Here is a 20,821-nt window from a genome sequence, read left to right as displayed (position 1 = left end):
GATAAGGGCTTAGAAGTTATTTGTTGAATGAATGAATGAATGAATGACTCTACTTTTCCTGCACCTGCAGGCTGACACTTCCTTGGTGGCTCAGATGGTAAAAAATCTGCCTGCAATGCAGGAGACCAGGGTTTGATCCCTGAGTTGGAAAGATCCCCTGGAGAAGTGAACGGCAGCACACTCCAGAATTCTTGCCCGGAAATCCCATGGATAGAGGAGCCTGACGGGCTAGAGACCTTGGGGTCCCAAAGAGTCAGAGATGACTGGGCGATTAACAGTTTGACTTTGAGGCTGACATGCCTTCCTTTCCTGCCTCCAGCCTCTTCTGAAGGGCAGTTTCCTTCCTTTATCCTAAATCCAGTTCAACTTTGGTCTGGAAGAGCCATCCTGTCTCTGTTCAGCTTTGCACGTCTTTGTCCCAGTGCTTTAGGACACCTCACTGTCAGCTCTAACTCCAGTCCTGGGATTGGCTCGAGTGAGTGGATAGCTGCCCTCTGGCACCCACACAGCCCTTCCCACCTAGGGCTCTGGAAGTGGGTATTGAGAGGTCAGGATGGCTATGAGTTCTTCAAAGAAGGTGGGGGAGATGGGGTAGAAAGAGGAGAGCTGAATAATATGGAGCTGGGCTGGGTGAAAAATTCAGGAGCAGAAGGGGGTGTCATTTGGGGAGTGTCGAGTCCACAACATCCATTTCTGTGAAGGCCAAGCCCACTTAGCAGAATGAATTCCCATAGAGCACTGAAGCTGGTGTGGTTTGACGGCAGGACTGCTTGGGCCCTGTGCCCCAACTTGAAGGCACTTCTCCAGGAAGGGTTAGGGGACCCACTGAGATGGCTACACCCAGGCTCCAGGCCTCCCCATATAGAAGGGACTCACTGCCTCCAGAGAACTTTCTATACTCTGAGCAGCAGAAGGGCCAGTCTAAGATATCTGAGGCTGCCCGCATCATCGAGATCTCTTAACACATGGCTTATCTCTTTGTGTCTCAGCCAGACAAGGAGACCTCTGGGGACAGGAAACTTCCGTTTGTATTCTGCCCCCTATTTTTGTAAAGACTTTTTTCCAGAGCAATTTTGTTGTTGTTTTCTAGATGCTAAGTTATGTCCAACTCTTTGCAACCCCATGGACTGTAGCCCACAATTCCTCTGTCCATGGAATATCCCAGGCAAGAATGCTGGAGTGGGTTGCCATTTCCTCCTCCAGGGGATCTTCAAGACCCAGGGATCAAACCTGCATTTCCCGGATTGGCGGGCAGATTCTTTACCGCTGAGCCACCAGGGAAGCCACAGCAAAACTGAGGGTAAGGTACAGAGATTTCCTGTATACTTCCTATATGCATAGCCTGCTTCATTGTCAACATCTAGGGGTACATTTGTTACAATGGATGAACCAGTATTCACCCATCATAATCACCCGAAGTCCCTAGTTGACATTAGAGTTCACCCTTGGAATTGCACGTTCTGTGGGTTTGAATATATGTAGAATGACATACATAATGACATGTGTCCATCGTTATGATATCATACAGAGTGTTTTCCCTGCCCTGAAAATCCTCTGTGCTCCACCTGTTCATCCCTCCACCCCTCCCCAACTCCTGGTGACCCCTGCTGCCTTTTCTGTATCTCCACAGTTTTGCCTTTTCCAGAATGTCATATAGTTGGAGTCATGTATGTAGATTTCGGATTGGCTTCTTTCTCGTAGTAATATGCATTTAGGTTTTCTCCATGCTTTTCCATGGCTTGATAGCTTATTAATTTTCAGCACTGAATATTAATTTTAATAATAGTAATAATAATTTCCAGCACTCCATTGTTTGGATGTGCCACAGTTGTTTAACCCATTGTTAATCTGCTCACATATTTTTAAAATTGTAGTAAAATATGTATATAATGGACTTCCCTGGTGGCTCAGATAGTAACCCTGTGGCTCAGAGATAAAGCCTCTGCCTGCAACGTGGGAGACCTGGGCTTGATCCCTGGATCAGGAGGATCCCATGGAGAAGGAAATGGCAACCCACTCCAGTACTTTTACCTGGAAAATTCCGTGGGCTACAATCCATGGGGTTGCAAAGAGTTAGACACGACTGAGCAACTTCACTTTCACTTTTCCCTGGTGGCTCAGATGGTAAAGGATCTGCCTGCAATGCAGGAGACCTGGGTTTGATCCCTGGGTTGGGAAGATCCCCTGGAGGAAGCCATGGCAACCCACTCCAGTATTCTGCCTGGAGAATCCCCATGGACAGAGGAGTCTGGTGGGCTACAGTCCATGGGATTGCAGAGTTGGACATGACCGAGCAACTAAGCACAGCACAGCATATATATATAACATAGAGCTTCCATTTTAACCACTTTTTAAAGGATGTTGTGGGTGTTCATTTATTGATGTCAAACTATGTTAACCATTTCTAAGTGAGCAGTTCAAGAGCATTAAGTGCATCCACCTTGTTGTGAAACCATCACCTTCCATCTCCAGGTCTTTCTCATCTTCTCAGACTGAAACTTTGTACGCATTAAACACTAACTACCCATCCTCCCTTCTTCTCAGCCCTTGGTAACTTCTTTCTACCTCTATGAATTTGACTACTCTAGGTGCCACACGTAAGTGAAATCATATAGTATTTGTCCTCTTGCATTAGGGTTATTCCATGGAGCCTGCTATCTTCATAAAGGTCGATCTGTATTACAGCATGTGTCAGAATTTCATTCTTTTTTTTTAAGGCTAGCAGTCCATTGTATGCATATAGCATATTTTGTTTATCCGTCATCTGTCTATGGACACTGCTCTGGGTTTCCCATTTGCCTCTGAGTTAGCTCATGTCAAAAATATTGGATAGGTGTTCATGAGCAGTTAATGATGAATGGAACTCGAATGGTAACTTGAGAAGCTCTGGGGTGGAAGAGAGTTGAAGAAAGCCACTCCTGCCTTGAAGAAGTGGGTGCTGCCCAAGAAAGGCTGCTGTCACGTTGGAGCAGGAGATGCTGACAGGGGAATGTACATGGGTGCTGAGGCCTTTGGTGCCTCCCATGTCGGTGTCTGTTGTCTCCTGCTTCTAGTGACTAGCAGTCACATTGTCAACATTCCAAGGGCCTGTGGATCTGTTTTAAGGGACAACAAGAAACTGAGGAATGGGGTGAGTCTATCCAATTTTTAGCCTTCTCCAAGAAGATGACGAGCTTCAAGGTCAAGGGCAAGAAGTTAGCATTGACTGAGCACTTTTGGGAGCCAGGCATTGTGCACGCCCTCATTAGTTTTTTTCCACAGATTCCTCCCAAGAAGCCTAGAAGTCAGGCTGATCCCCGCTGCCAGATGCTCCAGGAAATCCAACCAGGGTCAGAACTGGCCCAAGGTCACACAGCTCTCAGTGCTGGACTTGGGCTGTTGCTGTATTTTGTCCTCTTATCTCCAAACCTTGCTGTCTCCAGGTCTGAGCCACAGCTATGGTTGGCATTAGGAAAACCCCTGGAGCTGGTATAACATCAGTCAGGATGGTTTCTTGGACACTGTGGCCCTAGAGTGAGCCAGATGGCTTCTGTGGCCCTTTGACCAGAGTCTCTGAGCTCAGCCTTGGTAGCTTCTGGAAGGTCCAGAGAGGCCAGTGGGTCTGGGTTCCTGATTCTCATTAACTGAGTACGCCTTGCCTATCTCAGGAAGTCCCTAGATGGTAGGAAAATCCAAGGGTCAATTAGAAGTTGACTTGTCCTGGAAAAAGAACCTATATCCTACTCCTTCATCCTGTGTCCTCTTCCCAGTGCTCCTCCCTGGGTCCTCCCCTCAGGCATCAAGAAATGAGGAGTCATTCCGGCTGGTATTCTCATCCTGGAACCTGCCAATTCCTAGCCATATGTTCATGGACAAGCTATCTATCCTTTACGTGTCTTAATTTCCCCTTCTCTAAAATCGGGATAATTACGGTACCCACCTTATAGTGTCCTGTGGGATTTAAAGGAATTAATAAGTAAAGTGTTTATAATGGAGTCTGCATGCTGTAGCTCAATAAATGTTAGTTTTCATTACCAGCAGCCCCTTCTCCATCTGGAGTGCCCTTCCTGTCATTTCTACTGCAGACCCAACTCTTATGCAAACTCCTCCAAGAAGTCTTTCCTGATTCTGGTCAGAGGGATAAAGTGCTCCAAAGACCCCAAAGTGCTTTTCACCCTTCTACTTGTTGCTCATTCGCTAAGCTGTGTCCAACTGTTTACCACCCCAAGATCTGCAGAATGCCAGGCTTCCCTGTCCTTCACCATCTCCCGGAGCTTGCTTAAACTCATGTCCATTGAGCCGGTGATGCCATTCAACCATCTCATCCTCTGTCTTCCCCTTTTCCTTCTGCCTTCAATCTTTACCAGCATCAGGGTCTTTTCCAATGAGTCAGTTCTTTACATCAGATGGCCAAAGTATTGGAGCTTCAGCATCAGTCCATCCAATGAATATTCATAACTGATTTCCTTTAGGATTGTTGGGTTTGATCTTCTTGCGTTCAAGGGACTCTCAAGAGTCTTCTACAATACCACAGTTCAAAAGCATCAATTCTTCAGTGCTCAGCCTTCTTTATGGTCCAATTCTAACAACCATACATGACTATTGGAAAAAACATAGCCTTGACAACACAGACCTTTGTCAGCAAAGTGACCTCTCTGCCTTTTAATATGCTGTCTAGGTTGGTCATAGCTTTTCTTCCAAAGAGTAAGCATCTTTTAATTTCATGGCTGCAGTCACCATCTGCAGTGACTTTGAAGCCCAAGAAAACAATACCTTTCACCGTTTCCACTTTTTCTCCATCTATTTGCCATAAAGTGATGGGACTAGATGGCATGATCTTCGTTTTTTGACTCTTATTTGTTGGCATGAATTTTCTCCCTTGATGATTTGCAAGCTTCTTTGGGCCAGGACGATATACAGTCTGTGTAGCACTGAGCATGTTTCCCCTTCTATCTTGAGGCCACATGAAGGGTACATGGAGGTTACTGTACAGAGTGAGGAGACCAAGCCTCAGCGGAGAGCTCCCTGTGTAATCGGCTCAGACACATCCTGTTGTGGGCTCCAGGTTTTCCATCTGTACGATGAAGACTCTGGACAGATTCCTTCCGAAGTCCTTCCAGGCATGACCATTTTGTAAATAAATAGAAGGCACTAAATCCTTCAGAAAGTAATTTCTCCCATCTGCCAAGCTGGACTTCCCAGCTTCCAAAATTCCAGCTCAATATCCATGTGTTCTTCATTGAGTTTAGAGCTTGAGTCCTGGGGTTAGAGAGACCTGGGTTGAATCTTGGTTCTTAGTTATGGCAAACTGCATGCAAGTTACCTCCTCACTTCGAGGAAGCTCCCTTTCCTCTTCTTGACCTTGGGGATGATAATGACAACCTTGGATATATTACAGAGTATTATATGAAATAATTGTTAAAGGTCTGCCTATGATGAAATCAATCAACTGTAGCTATTATCTCATTCTCTGAAAAATATGAGAAGGAAAGACAAACACCAGTGGCTCCACTTCTGACCAAAACTTTACCTAAACTAATTAGCAGTTATGTTTAAAAGTGGGGTGAGGGTGGCGGAATACACTATTAGTGTTAGTCCCTCAGCCGTGTCCAACTCTTTGAGACCCCATGGACTGTAGCCCACCAGGCTCCTCTGTCCATGGAATTCTCCAGGCAAGAATATTGGAGTGGGTTGCCATTTCCTTCTCCAGGGGATCTTCTCAACCCAGGGATCAAACCCAGACCTCTTGCATTGCAGGTGGATTCTTTTTTTAAAAAATATAAATTTATTTATTTTAATTGGAGGCTAATTACTTTACAATATTGTATTGGTTTTGCCATACATCAACATGAATCTGCCACTGGTGCACACGTGTTCCCCATCCTGAACCCCCCTCCCACCTCCCTCCCCATACCATCCCTCTGGGTCATCCCAGGGCACCAGCCCCGAGCCTCCTGTATCATGCATTGAACCTGGACTGGCCATCCGTTTCATGTATGATAATATGCATGTTTCAATGCCATTCTCCCTGCAGGTGGATTCTTTACCGTCAGAGCCAGGGAAGCCCCAAGACATGGCAACATTAATTAGTATGCTAGTCCTTCGTTTGTAAGCTTTATTGCATAAGTATGCCTTAAAGAATAGAGGCTCCCTAAAGAAAACATCTTCTAGACCAGTGCCTTCAACCATTTGACCTGAAAACCTTCCCATCGGCTTGAAATTCCACCTACTCCTCTAACTGCTCTGCTCAGGCTCAGACCCAGCCCAAGGGAGGACTAATGTCTTGTTCTACTAGACAGTCACGAATTTCTTTAAAAGTTAACTGATAACAATGTTGACTCTGTGAGTTTATTCTGTGCCAGTCACCAACCTAAGAGCTGCGTATGATTTAGTTCCTTAAAACCCTCCTCCATGTGCTCTGCAGTAGGTGTTACTATGATCCCCACTTCTCAGGGGTAAACTGAATACCAGAAATATAAAGACACTTGCTTGAGATCACAAGGTTGGTGTAAGTGGGGATCACAAGGTTGGTGTAAGTGGCGAAGTCAGGATTTAAATACAGTAATCTGATTCCAGATTCTCCAGGATTAGCTACTGGGATTAATTATTCCCTCCCCTGACAGTTGCTGAAGCTTCCAGATGTGGAAAGACAGCTAGATGAAGTGAATATCGGGGACCAGAGGGAGGGAACGAGGGCAGTCAGTCCTCACTCCTCACCTCGCCCCGTGCTTGCTGTAATTCCAGCACTCTCCTGTTCCCCACTGTTTGCTGCAACTGAACCTCTTACTGGTCCACATCTCCACTCTGGTGGCTTGGGGTCAATCTGCCAGCTGGAAGGCCAGGGAGATCTTTCTGATAGTGAACCTTACTATTCAACTGTATTACCCAAAAAACAGACAAATGACCTGGTCAAGTATACATCTTTCAATAAATGGTGCTGGAACTACTGGCTGCCATTCTGGAAAAAAAAAAAAAGTACATACACACATGACTGGAGCCTTAACTTATGCAAAATGAACTCCAAGTGATTCAAATATTTAAAGATAACAAATGTAAGCATATTAGAAAAATGTATAACCATTTTTATAATTTTGAAATGGAAAGAGATTTCCTAAATACTTTGCAAAAATACAAAGGTTATAACAGATTTTTCTTTTTTTTTTTAACTATATAAATATTTAAAATTCATTTGTATAAGAACAAACGCTATAAATAAAATTAAAGGAGGAAACACCAAATATTGGGGAAAATATCCACAGTATATGTACAGTATGTAATAAGTGAGAAGTTCATATCCTTGCTACATAGAGCCCTCTTTCAGAATTATAAGACAAAATTACTGACAACATGGACAAAATATGTGAACTTCTAGTTACAAAAGAAGAAATTAAAATGACCCATAAACAGCTTTTAAAAGTTCAGCTTTTTTAGTGATCAAAGAGCTAAATGAAACAAAATACTGTTTTTCACCTAGCATGTTGATAAATGGGGCATGTGTCTGCCTCTTGTGGGAGTGAAAGTTGATCCAACCTTTCAGGAGGGTAATTTTGCAACTTGAACCTGTAGGGAAATAAAAATGAGCATAACTTTGAATTCTAGGAATTCATTTTGGGGACATATTTAAGAGGCATCAGAAAGCTTTGGGTCTTTGGATGAGATAAGAATTACATGTTTTTTGTAGTATGTGCCTTTTTGTTTCAGGAGCTCTTGAGGGAGGCCACCCTGGTCCGAAGTGCATCTTACTTCTAACGTCTGCGTGGGCTCTAGCAAAGGATCTAGCGGAAAATACGGTTCAGGGAGTGTGTGAAGCCTGGGTCAACGCAGAGAACGAAGAGAAGACGTGGAGGTTTGTACACGCTTTCCAACCACCACCCGCTCACTCCAGCCCACTCTCCTGGGACCTGGGGAGAGGGAAAAATTGGGGCAGATCCTGATAAAAGTTCAGTGAACAGACCAGTATTTGCTCCTTAACCTCAGCGGTGTAGGAGAGCTTGGTTACTGCACATTCTCGCCAACACCGGGTATCACGTGACTTTCAATTTTAGCAGTTTTCCTGAGTCCAGGGATGTCGCTTGAGGGTTTTAATTTGCATTTACGTGATGCACCTTTTCATATGTCTATTAGCCATTTGGCCATAGTGTGTGTATGTGTTTAAGTGCCCATTCAAGTTTTTCCTTTTCCTCTTTCCCCTTCTGCACACTTTTTTATTGGTTCTCTTTTATGACTGACATGTAGGAGTTCAGTATACATTCTGTTTACAAGTCCTTTGTTGGGTCTATGTTTGCAAACATCTTTTCTTAATCAGTGCTGTGTTTTCAATTCCTAATGGTATCTTTTGAGGAATCATTCTTATTTTTGAAGTAGTTCAGTGTATCAAAATTTTTCCTTTATGATGAGAGTTTTTTATGTCCTATTTATAAGAATTTTTTACCTACTTCAAGTATTCCAGTCATATTCATATTCTAGTGAATTTTATACATTTTTTTTTTTTACAAAACCTTATTGTTTTCCTTTTAACGTTTAGATCTATAATCCATCTGGAATTGATTTTTACGTGTGGTTAAGCTTTTTTTTCATGTGTTTATCCAATTGATCTGGCACCATTTATTGAAAACATCACTATGTCTTTTCTACATGGCTATGTTACCTGTATCATAAATCAAGTAATATTTATGCTTGCATCTGTATCTGAATTCTCTCTTCCAAGCCACTGGCCTATTTGTGCCTAAACCACCCTGTCTTAATTCCTGTAGTTTTATAATATGTCGTAGTGTAAGACCTCCAGCTTTGTCCGAGATTGTCTTGAATATTTTTGGCCTTTTGTATTTCCATGTAAATTTTGGAAACAGCTTTTCAGTTTCCACAACCACCTCAAAACCCTTAAAAACTGGCAGCATCCACCAAAGCCGAACAATAGGACTCCTGGGTAAATGATTAACAGAAAGAAATACCCAAGAATGTTCATAGTAACTCTATTCAGAAGAGCTCCAAATTAGAAAAAAGCGAAGTGTCCATCTGCAGTAGAATGGATAAATATATAACTGCACAGCCACAGTGGAATGCTGGCCAGCAAATGGGAATAAATTAACCAGCACGCTACAAAACAGTGAGGTTAAATCTCACAAGCATGATGTTTAGTATAAAAAGCCCAAACCGAGGGAGCTCACACTGTGATTCTATTTATACAAAGTTCCAAACAACAACAACAACAAGCAAGCAAAGTTACCTCCGGAAAGTCTTATCTTTGCTGGAGGAAGGGCCATGGTGCAGACCTTCTGGGGTGGGTGGGGGAGGTGGTGGGGGATGGGGTTGTGGGGGTTGGGAGCGCCTGATATATGTTCTTTCTCTTTGTGAATATTGAAACACTTACGATCGTGGGCATCTTATATTTCAATAAAAAGTTTCCTCAGAAATTGATTCGATTCAAGGACAATGTATTCTGAAGTCTTGCTATGTGCGGGAAACCTGATCCTGCCAGCGCTGGGGGTAAATATCAGGACAAATATAAATACAGTGTGGTTACTGCCCTGAGGGGAGTTCAGGGTTTGGGGGTGGTGATGGTGATTAGGAGCTGGAGGTGCACGCCTCTATTTTACAGAACATTATGGAAGCGAAAGGACCACTCTTTGAGCTTTGCCTGGGGGTGCAGGAAGTTTTGTTGGTTATTGAGTGCTAAGTAGGATTTCAACTACTGTAGTCAGGGCCAGTAGTGTTTTTGAGGCCAGGAAATACAAACATATGAAACTAATGTGGCAAATTGTATTTTTAATTTGAATCAAGGTTAAAGTTTAATTTTAAGGACTGACTAATTTCCTTGGAACTCTGGAATAGTAGGTATGTTGTAATCGGGATGGCTAATACTAAAAAAAACAACAACCAAAAAAATGACTCTTAAAAATCTCTAATATGAAGAAAATTGATACATGGATCCTTTTATCCTCTATTCTTGAGTAGACTGAACAAGTTACCAACCAATCTCATTGGTTAGATGTGGCTTCACCAATGAAATAGTGAAATGTAATTGTATTTGTTAAGGAAGCAAAAGCACTCCCCACCCCTCCCCCCTCCCCACCCCCACCCCCACCCAAAAAAACAGTCAAATTTCTCTGGTTAGTAAGGAGCTGCCAAAGAAGGCAATCACTTGTAGGTTAAGGTAGGGGAACTGCTGGATACTATGAAGCAACCAAGGAGAAGGAGATGGAATTTTCTGTCGAATCGTTGGCAATTTGAGGAAGTCCCAAAGGACCAAATGTTCTGAAAGAAATTTCGTGTAGTAAGAATATCCCCAAATTAAACCTCTTGGCTAATTCAGGCCTTCTGGAACCCCCTGGCTTCGTGAAGGGTAGTTTGCTTGCCTCCTCAGCAGTGTAAACCAACTGGATTCCACCAAATGAGGGTGAGAGCTAGGTAGGAGAGGACTCCACAGGGCTGATTCCAAGCGGTCTCCAATATACTTTGTTGCGAAGTACCCCAGCCCCTTGGGAAAGTGCGTAATGGAAAGGGGTCTAAGGGTAGACAGATAAGGGCTCCAGCCCTGCTCCGCAATTTGCATGACCTTGAGGACATCACATTACAACTTCCCTGTGCCTCAGTTTCTCTTTCTGAAACACGAGGGTCATAGCAGACACCTCAAATCCCATAGACCTTGTGAGAATGAACTTGAATGTTTTTAAGTCCCTTAGCACAGAGTCTGGCACCCAACAGGCCTTCAGTCAATAATCACAATATTATTATTTTCGCAATGCTTTCTGGCTGATGTCATGCTGGACAATAAACACAGCATTGAGCATCTCCTTTCTAGGTCACTGTGTCCACAGTTAGGGTTCATACTGTGATTCCATTTATATGAAGTTCGAAAAACAAACCCAGCTAACGTGCACTGTGAGAAGTCACAAAAGTCCTGTCATTTGCGGAGGATGGGTCATGGTGCAGGCCTTTTAAGAGCGCACCCTCATTCACTTTGGAGATTAGGTATATCTATTCATGAGCCAAATCACAGGTTCACTTGGAGCTGGGCTCGGTCTGCAGGCAAACAATGGGAAATTGGCAATTAGGCCAGGAGTAGAATTGAACCTACTGGTCCTAGCCTTGAAAACTCAAATAGTATGTTTTGAACTTTAAAAAAACAAAACAAAACAGTAACCCACAGTGTGAAACACATTTTGTTTTGATCTCAGGGTAAGCATGTCGATAGATGAAATAAAAGTTCTACAAGATAATACTTACCTATTAATTGCAATGCATTCAGATATTTTATATTCTAAACTCTTCTATTTCCCTTTCAAAAAAAACATGTTGGTTGTAACCCACTCTACTGAATTTATTGCTTATCATTGGATTAAAACTTGTAGTTTGAAAAACACCACTGGTCCCACTAATTACAAATGAGGAAACTGAGGTACAGAGAGGGGAAGGGTAGTTGCTTAAGAAAAGTGGTGGGTGAAACAGAACTGAAGTCAGATGTATAGACCCCAAAGCTCTTTCCAAAAATCTTTGCAACAGGTGTGTGCTCGCAAGACGATGGGCTGGGAGGGACTTTTTCTCTCTTTCTTTCTCTCTTTTTTTGTTTAATGTTTAAAAAAAGATCCACAAAGGCCCCTAGGTACAACCTTTCGGAAGCAGGCCTGTTGCTAAAGGAGATGCCGGGGTATTTTTCTCCTGGAGCACAGAGCCCTGCCTTCACCTGCCAGGGCTAAGCAGCAGCCCCTAGAACCGCCCAGGCTGTGGTCAGAAGAACTGGCCGTTCTTTCCGAGGAACTGCGTGGTTCAAGATCTTGTCCTGCTTTGTGCCAATAGCGGGAAGCGGTTTGTCAATCTGCCCCCCAGGCCTGCCACTGTTTGCAGAGCTGGAGAAGGATGTCAGAACTTGTGGGACAGTCTGCAATGACAGCAAGGACGACCGAGGTTCTCAAGGGCTGTTTTTGTTGTGGGTTTGCCTACTGATGGCACTCACACCTCTACAAGAATGGGGAGCCTGGACTTAGCTTTAAATGGAGCTTCTGAATCCTTTGTCGGTGTTCCAGGAGAAGTAAGGGCTGTTTTAGTACTCTCTCCTTATTCTGCTTTGTTAGTTATTCCCATTCTAGGCCTATCACCCTATGAGACATACACTCTGAATCTTGTTCTTCCTGCTACAGAACTTGGCCCAGTAAATGTGGGTTGAATCAAAGTAAGCTTGTGCTATTTCCCAAGAATTTGTTTCCCTTGAGCCAGATTTTGTCTTTTTGTTTTTTTTTTTTTAATTCAAGGAAGGACATGGACTTTTGGCCTCGTATCCACGCCTGCACCAAAGCCCAGACACCAGGTCTATGTGGCTGTGTCTAACCAGCAGATTTCTGTCCAAAGTTACACAAAGCTGATGTTGCTGAAACTTACAGGTTTCTATGACCGGAGCCTCTTGTGCCAATTGCTACCTATACCTTGGCCTTGGCTCCCATCTGCTCTTTGGCTAAAATGCCTGGATTTGTGCCCAGGTATGTGTGCATGTCAGTCAGGTGGGAGGTGGGGCATTGCTTATCTGTCCCCTACTCATCCCCTCATACTGAGTGAGTGCCTTGCCAGTGTTCCATTGCTGGAGATACAGTGGCCAAGTGAGACAGATAAGGTCCTTGATCTGATGGTGTTTATATTCTAGAGAAAGAAAGGTACATAATAAACATGTAAACAAATGAGATAATTCTAGATAGTGTATAAGTGTTATGAATAAAAGAAAAAGGGATAATGAGATAGAATGATCCGGGCTGGGCTCTGGAGGGAGATAATGTTGATCAGAGACCTGAACTGCAAACAGACTAAGATCTGCCCTGGATTAAAGGAGGCTGCGGGAGAGTCAGCTGATGATTAGCTTGTGATGCTGGTGGAGGTGCTCATGGGGGAGAAAGGAGACAGCCCAGTCCTTGAGTACCTTCTGTGTTCAAGAAGGTGCTCTTAGACCCCTATGGATGCTTTCCCAAATGCACTGGGACTCGACTACTTTAACACTTTCTAACTTTTCTCCCTGCAAGTTGTAGATTTCTGTCTCCACCTACTTAAGACTTATGGTCTTGAAGGCATCTTCAGAGCCAACTGCCACAACATTTCAGGGTAAGGTTTGTTTTTTCTTTTTAAATTAAAAAAAAAAAAGAATATATATATAGGGTCTTCCCTGGTAGCTCAGTGGTAAAGAATCCACCTGCTGATGCAGGAGACAAGGGTTCGATCCTTGATCCAGGAAGATCTCACATGCTAAGGAACAACTAAGCCCGTACTCTGCAACTCTGGAGCCTGTGCTCTTGAGCCTGGGAGCCACAACAAGAAGCCTGTGCACCACCACCCAAGAGTAGCCTCCACTCACTGCAATCAGGGAAAAGCCCATGCAGCAACGAAGACCCAGCACAGCCAAAAATAAATAAATACAATTATTAAATATATATATGTATATATATGGACTTCCCAGGTAGCGCAGTGGTAAAGAATCCACCTGCCAATTCAGGAGACACAGGAGACACGAGTTTGATCCCTAGGTCAAGAAGATCCCCTGGGGGAGGAAACGGCAACCCACTCCAGTATTCTTGCCTAAAAAGTCCCAAGGACAGAGAAGCCTGGCGGGCTACAGCCCATGGAGTCACAAAGAGTAGGACATAACTGAGCGACTGAGCACAGCATATATACATATATGTGTATATATGTCAAAACTGTGTTCTTTTGTAAACAACATTATGACAAGAACTGAAGAAAGGAAAAAAAAATCACTCCACATCTCTCCATCATTACAAGCAAGACTATTTCTTTAGGGGGTAAGGGTTAGTTGCTCAGTCATGTCTGACTCTTTGCGACCCCATGGACTGTAACCCGCCAGGCTCCTTGATCCATGGGATTCTCCAGGCAAGAATACTGGAGTGGGTTACCATTTCCTTTTCCAGGGGATCTTCCTGACCCGGGGATCGAACCTGGATCTCCCACATTGCAGGCAGATTCCTTACCATCTGCTCTACCAGGGAAGACCAGTATGATTGCTTAATTCTTGCCAATATGTATACTGTTTATATATTTCAATAGGTGAGAGTGAGCCACAGTATGGAACAAGATATAAATAATTTACCAGTTAATAGTCTGTCTTCCTTTCTCCAACCCACCTACTGACTGAAACTATCTATTACAGGGAACCAGACATTGTGTGAATTGTTTAAAGCGCATAATCTTGAATAATCACCACGACAATCCTGTGAGGTAAGTACTATTATTATTCTCATTTTACAGAGGAGAAACCCAAAGCTCAGAAAGATTAAATAAATTGCCTAAGATTATGCAAATTGTCACCACTAGTGACAGATAGGATTCAAGCCTAAAATCTCAAAGCCACTGTTTTCTTGACCCTTATCCATGTTCCTTCCCTGCAGCTCCATCCATTATAGGGAGATTTACTCCAAATCAGGTTTTTTGAAAAGAACTTCTGCTTCTGCCTAGTGGAGTTTCCTTCATATTCATGCCACACACTTACTGTAAATATGCTGATCGTTAACATGCAGACAGCTCTGTAGATAGTTAAATGTTTACCAGCATTTTTTCAAATATATGATCTCACTTAATGCTCTGACATGTGGCAAGGGCTCTCTCAGTATATCCAGTTGACAGATGAGATGAGGCGGAGGGCTTAAGTAACCACCCCTAGGTCATCCACACTTCAGGAGACTTGCGCTGCCAGGCCAGGAGGTTGAGGGTGGGCCTGGATGGTCCTCGGCTCAAAGTAGATAGTGAAGTTTTTTTCTTGCTTGTTTGTGAATCTTCCTGGGGAGGGGAGGTAGGAATATGTGTTCTCAATTTGCTTCTGTATAAAGGGTTACTGCTATTGAGTGCCCCAAGACTTGCCCCAGATTCCTGCCTTTTCAAAGTCATTTGTCATTTCCTGTATCACTGTACCCCAAGGAATTCTGTGACATAATGCAGGCATCTTGTGTCTAAAGTGACCCAGTTGGGTGAAGGCAAAGGTGTTTGATTCTCAGTCTGAGTTTATAGCTCATGAGAGCCTTTCGCATCTATTAGCCCAACAATCCCCAGTGAGACAGGCAGTCTTGTTATTTGTGCCCATTGTAAAGATGAGTAAACTGAGTCCCACAGACTGCACAGTGCCAGGCAGTGGTACTGTCATGACTAGAGTCCAGTTTGTCCAAGATGAATCCAAGTTTAATTCACCCTTTATCCAGCATACTTTTCTTATTTTCTAGAAAAATAAATATGAAACATTCAACAGCCCTAAAATTGTTGATTAACTGCACCCTTCTGTCCTGTTAAATGCATCTAATAGATCTGTTTCTCAGGCAGCATCTGAGCATCTGGCAAATGGTAAGAGCTCTCCCCATAGCAGCTGGAAACCAGTGAGTGAAACATTTACCAGGTTATTGACATAATGACTCTGGATGTTTGTGTAGGTATCAGTCAGTCATAGATTGCTTTTTAACACTCTGTTTTAAAATGAAAATAAATGTGACAATAAGCCCTAAATGGCCCTAATAGAATGTCAAGAGTAATCAATACTCAAGTGTGATAAAGTTTATAGTTATGGGAGGGAACCCAGAGGGTGACCCATTTTTTTCTGCTTGAACTGAGGCTGGGGCCTTGTATTAATAGGATGGGAAAAGAGCTGAGGAGGCTTTTGAGAAGAACTGCAGGAGGGAGATGGAGCAGGGATCAAGGGACAGTTTGAGAGTCAGTAGGTGAAAACATCACTAACCGCAGGTGGATGACCTCATACCAGTCACAGATCCCTTGCTGGTGATACCCAGAACACCAGCATGCCAGTGTTATGGGCACTTGTAAATGAAGTCACATTCTAACAGGAGAACATAAACTAGCAAAGTAGGAATGGGACCAGAGATATGCAAATCAAAAAAGAGATAAAGCTGCTGACCAGGGCAAGGCTTTCTGGAATTTTAACATATCTAAAGGAGGATTGTGTCATTCCTGGAATCTTGGAAAGTGGGAACTGCAGAGACTCCCAGGATCTCAACATCAGAGTTGGCAGCTTGCTCTATTAGGGGTATGTGAAGATGGATGCCATGAAATTAAAAGACGCTTACTCCTTGGAAGGAAAGTTATGACCAACCTAGATAGCATATTGAAAAGCAGAGACATTACTTTGCCAACAAGTGTCTGTCTAGTCAAGGCTATGGATTTTCCTGTGGTCATGTATGGATGTGAGAGTTGGACTGTGAAGAAGGCTGAGCGCCGAAGAATTGATGCTTTTGAACTGTGGTGTTGGAGAAGATTCTTGAGAGTCCCTTGGACTGCAAGGAGATCCAACCAGTCCATTCTGAAGGAGATCAGCCCTGGGATTTCTTTGGAAGGAATGATGCTGAGGCTGAAACTCCAGTACTTTGGTCACCTCATGCGAAGAGTCGACTCATTGGAAAAGACTCTGATGCTGGGAGGGATTGGGGGCAAGAGGATAAGGGGACAATAGAGGATGAGATGGCTGGATGGCATCACTGACTCGATAGACAGGAGTCTGAGTGAACTCCGGGAGTTGGTGATGGACAGACAGGGAGGCCTGGTGTGCTGCGATTCATGGGGTCGCAAAGAGTCAGACACGACTGAGCAACTAAACTGAACTGAACTAAACTGAAGATGGATGCTCTAAGACACGGTGACTCAACTCTGCTAAACTTTCTGGTCACATGACTGTGTCTGGGACTCTCCAAGATTCTACTATGCCTTCCCAGGGGCAGGTGTGTCTATAGGCAGAACATCTGCTGGTCTTGCTCAAGGAGCCGCTGAGGCCAGGCATCTGTGGGAGCAATTAGGAATTTGAGGATGAAGTGTTAGGGAATACGATGGAAGGAGTAGTGGCTGTGAGTGGGGAGGAGGTTGGTACTTAGACTGACCACTAGCTTTGGCCAACAGAAGATGACGGTGACATTCGTAAGAACTGTTTCGGTAGCAGAATGGGTCTGACGCCAGCTTGTGGGTTGTGGGAGAGTTGAACCAACTGCAGCAGGAGCTGAGGAACTAGCTGGAGGGGAATTGGGATGAAGGGATATTTACTTTTGTCGTGTGAGAGATGTGAGCTTGGTTGACTATTGATGGGAAGAGCTGGTGGAAAGGAATCCATTCCAGACACTTCAGGGAGAGGATAAAACTCACCGAGGGGATGGTTGGGGCGGTGGCAGGCTCAGGTGGAAGAAGAGAGACAGGACTGGAAGGGTGGCTGAGGAACCCTGAGAATCCAGGACCGGATGTCTTCTTTGCTGAGGATGAGGGAGCCTTTTGGGATGGATGCAGCTGTGAGTTTGAGGATGGGGTAGAGATTTAGAACCAGCTGCTAAGAGAAATAGGGGTGGGGGCTTCCTCAACCAGGGATGGGGAAGAGACTGTCCTGAATGATGTTTCAGAGCCGTCACCACCCTCCCCCGTCCAACACACGTGTGAGGGCCACTCAGTGTAGGGAACATGGTCACTGCCCTCAGTGACGCAACCATGAGTAAGAGCCACCGGATTCTGTCCCTGATGTAAAAATGAAATTGATCTTAGAGACGGAGCCATGATGAAATGTAGACACGTCTTTCTTTCCCTATGTATCATCCACTACAGGCTTTGCCAGCCGTATGTTTTTATTTTTCCCAAAGGGGTACCACACCAAGGCCCCTCCTCAACTCCAAGGCCAGGACCTCAGATCTGCACGGACGTTTGGGGAGCAAAAGGAAGCAGGGTGAGGAGATGAAGCTCTGATTCCAGGCAGTGGGGACCTGAGGAAGATCACATGTCCTAGTACCCCAAGCATGGAAGTGGGAGCTGGTGGGCCCTTTTGAAGCAAACCCGTTAGGTATAAATGAACTATTCTGGGCCAGCGATTCTGCTTATAGCAGGAATCTTCCACTTGCTTAATCAGTACCAGCAGACCTCCTTTAAATACCAAGCTTCCTCGTGCATTTGAGTTAGGATTTTAAAGTCTGCATGCCAGTTCCAGGGATACTTCTTGGGCATGACAAGCAAGCAGGGACCCCTCTGACAGTTCACTTCCCTCGGGTGGCAGATTAGAGTGAGGTCTTAGGCTCAGATGTGTGCAGGAAGGTGGTTTTCTTTCCTTTTTGGCCATGCCACACACAAAAAAACCCGGGATTATGGGGCCAGGGATTGAATCCGTACCCTCGTCAGTGAATGCTCGGAATCCTAACCCCTGGACTGCCAGGGAATTCCTGGGAGGGTTTATTTTATTTTATTTTTTTCTGAACTGGAATCTCCCTTCTCTAGCAGGAGATCTGTATCCTTCACTCCCCAGGACTTGCTTCGGGCTTGGGTAGAAGGAGAGAGCAGTTGTCCAGACAGTCCTGCTTTATGAAAAGAGATGAGCTCAGCCCAGGAACAGAGTCTATTGGTGACATCAAGTTAGAAACAGCAGACAGAGGGCGAGGCTGTTCTCGTAAGAGTGAGCTGTATATGTTACCTAGACGGGACTAGTGATGTCCATGGCAACGTGTGAGAAACAGCGCATAGCACAGACTTGCGAACGTCCCTGGAGGGCCAGTGGTGTGTGGGGGCAGGGGTGGGGGCCAGGAAAGGCCAGGAGGCCAGGATCCCAGTCCTACGTCTTCTCACTGTGTGACCTGGGGCCACCATCATTCTCTGAGCCTCCGTTTCCTCACCTGAAAACATTCTTGGTGATACCCAGATCCTAAGGCCGCGCTGAGCATCGGGGCAGGTGGTGTCATGTGAAGTCATGTGCACATTAAGATACCCATTGCCAACATGAATTCTCATCAGTGAGGACTACTGCTATGTATAGACACACATTTAAGAACTGAGCTGTGGACCCCGGTTGTTTAATCTGCCCACTGTGCGCAAGGCCCCAGGCTAGGGAGGCAAAAACAGTAAGGTGTAAACCTCAGAACCTGAAACATACCCAGCTAGCAGGAGAGGTGAGAAGCAGTGATTTCACTTGAATGTGGTCAGCGCTGTGGGCGCAAGAGGAGGAAGATGGACTCTGGTTTGGTGACTGAGCTGACTTCTGAGAGAGTGAATTACAGGCTGAGGAGGGAAGAAAGGCTTTCAAGGCAGAGAGAGCGGCATCGGGGCTTGGACCAGCAGGCTCCCTGGGGAACTTGCCAGAAAATCTAGAGGAATGGCCTAATTCATCAGCTGGCCCCCCTGAAGTGTGAGGGAAGCTGAGCCCTGGACTGCCCCTTTTCACTCTTTTCAAGGCCTCCCTGGGGTGGTGATTAAGAGGAGAAGGGGAGATGAGGAATTTAAGGTGTTGAAAGAGAGACTCAGGAGCTTGGGAAGGATGGGAGGGCTTTACATGTGTGCAGCAGATCTTAAACTCAACTGCTTAAGGCCGGAAATCTGAAGGTGGGGTGGGTGTGCTCTGCTGTGTGAGCTGCAAGTAAAAGCTTGGTGGTATTTTTTTTTTTTTCAATTAATTAATTAATTTGGCGGGTGCCAGGTCTTGGTTGCAGCATGTGGGGTCTGGTTCCCCAACTAGGGATCGAACCCTGGACCCCTTGCGGTGGAGATGTGGAGTCCTAATAGCTGGATTGCCAAGGAGGTCCCAAAGTTTGGTGGTTTTAGTTAACAAAAACAGCTAACAGGTTAATATCGTATAAAAATAGTCCTTCCGCTTGAATCCAAACACAGTTGCTTTTTCAATGTAGGCCCTTCCTTCCTTACATCTGCATATCCTCAGCTCAGCCCAGGTCAGTGTAAGAGGCCCAGCTCCTTTTGGCTCATCTCTGTTCCAAAATATTCCTGACCTCTGCATACCTAAAGCCTCCACTTCTGCCCAAAATGTGTCTATGATTGTACATTTGGGTTGCATATATATTTCTCATGGTTTACAAGCCATCTGGGCTTCCCTGGTAGCTCAGGTGGTAAAGAATCTGCCTGCAATGCAGGAGACCTGGGTTTGATTCCTGGGTTGAGAAGATCCCCTGGAGGAGGGCATGGCAACTCACTCCAGTTTTCTTGCCTGGAGAATCCCTATGGACAGAAGAGCCTGGTGGGCTACAGTCCATGTTTCGCAAAACGTCGAACATAACTGAGTGACTAAGCACAGCACACATGCCATCTTGTGAGTCCTTATGGCACCAGGCTGAGAGCATGAAGAAGCTGTGAGAAAGCATTAGCACCTGCGCTCTGGAACCAGGTTGGCTTGGGACTGTCCAGGCACCATCATGATCATTCCATCTCCATGGACTGGGTTCCTCGCCTGGAAGGCAGAAATGATGGAACCAACCCTATAGGTTTTCAGAGTTAAATGACATTTTGTTGTTCAGTTGCTAAGCTGTGTCCGTGACTCCGTTGACTGCAGCACACCAGGCTCCCCTGTACTTCACTATCTCCCAGAGTTTGCTCAAATTCAAGTCCACTGAATTGATGATGCTGTCTAACCATCTCATCCTCTGCTGCCCCCTTCTTTTGCCCTCAATCTTTCCCAGAATCAGGGTTTTTTCCAATGAGTCAGCTCTTCGCATCAGGTGGCCAAAGTATTGGAGTTTCAGCTTCAGCATCAGTCTTTTCAATGAATATTCAAGGTTGATTGACTGGTTTGATTGGGGCAGGGTTTGATCAGGGTTGATTTACTGGTTTGATCTTCTTTCTGTCCAAGGGATTATCAAGACTGTTCTCCAGCACCACAATTCGAAAGCATCAATTCTTCAGTGCTCAGCTTTCTTTATGGTCCAACTCTCACATCTGTACATGACCACTAGAGAAAACATAGCTACATAGCTTTGACTATATGGACCTTTGTCAGCAACGTGATATCTCTGCTTTTTCATACACTGTCTAGGTGTGTCATAGCTTTTATTCCAAGGAGCAATCGTCCTTTAATTTCATGGCTGCAGTCACTGTCCACGGTGATTTTGGAGACCAA

General features: G+C 44.8%; 1 long non-coding RNA gene across 1 annotated transcript in view; it reads left to right on the top strand.

Annotated features, from left to right (window-relative positions):
* The first annotated feature begins 7,692 nt into the window (after window positions 1-7,692).
* Window positions 7,693-20,821, top strand: part of LOC138988952 (uncharacterized) — a 48,706-nt gene continuing 35,577 nt past the window's right edge. Inside the window, exons 1-4 of the long non-coding RNA XR_011465221.1 lie at window positions 7,693-7,825; window positions 12,228-12,452; window positions 12,984-13,062; window positions 14,120-14,187. This is a non-coding gene — a long non-coding RNA (uncharacterized lncRNA). The remainder of the gene's footprint in view (window positions 7,826-12,227; window positions 12,453-12,983; window positions 13,063-14,119; window positions 14,188-20,821) is intronic.

This window comes from Bos mutus, chromosome 8, assembly GCF_027580195.1.
Source record: "Bos mutus isolate GX-2022 chromosome 8, NWIPB_WYAK_1.1, whole genome shotgun sequence".
Lineage (NCBI taxonomy): Eukaryota > Metazoa > Chordata > Mammalia > Artiodactyla > Bovidae > Bos > Bos mutus.
This window is presented reverse-complemented; position numbering and strand designations above follow the sequence as displayed.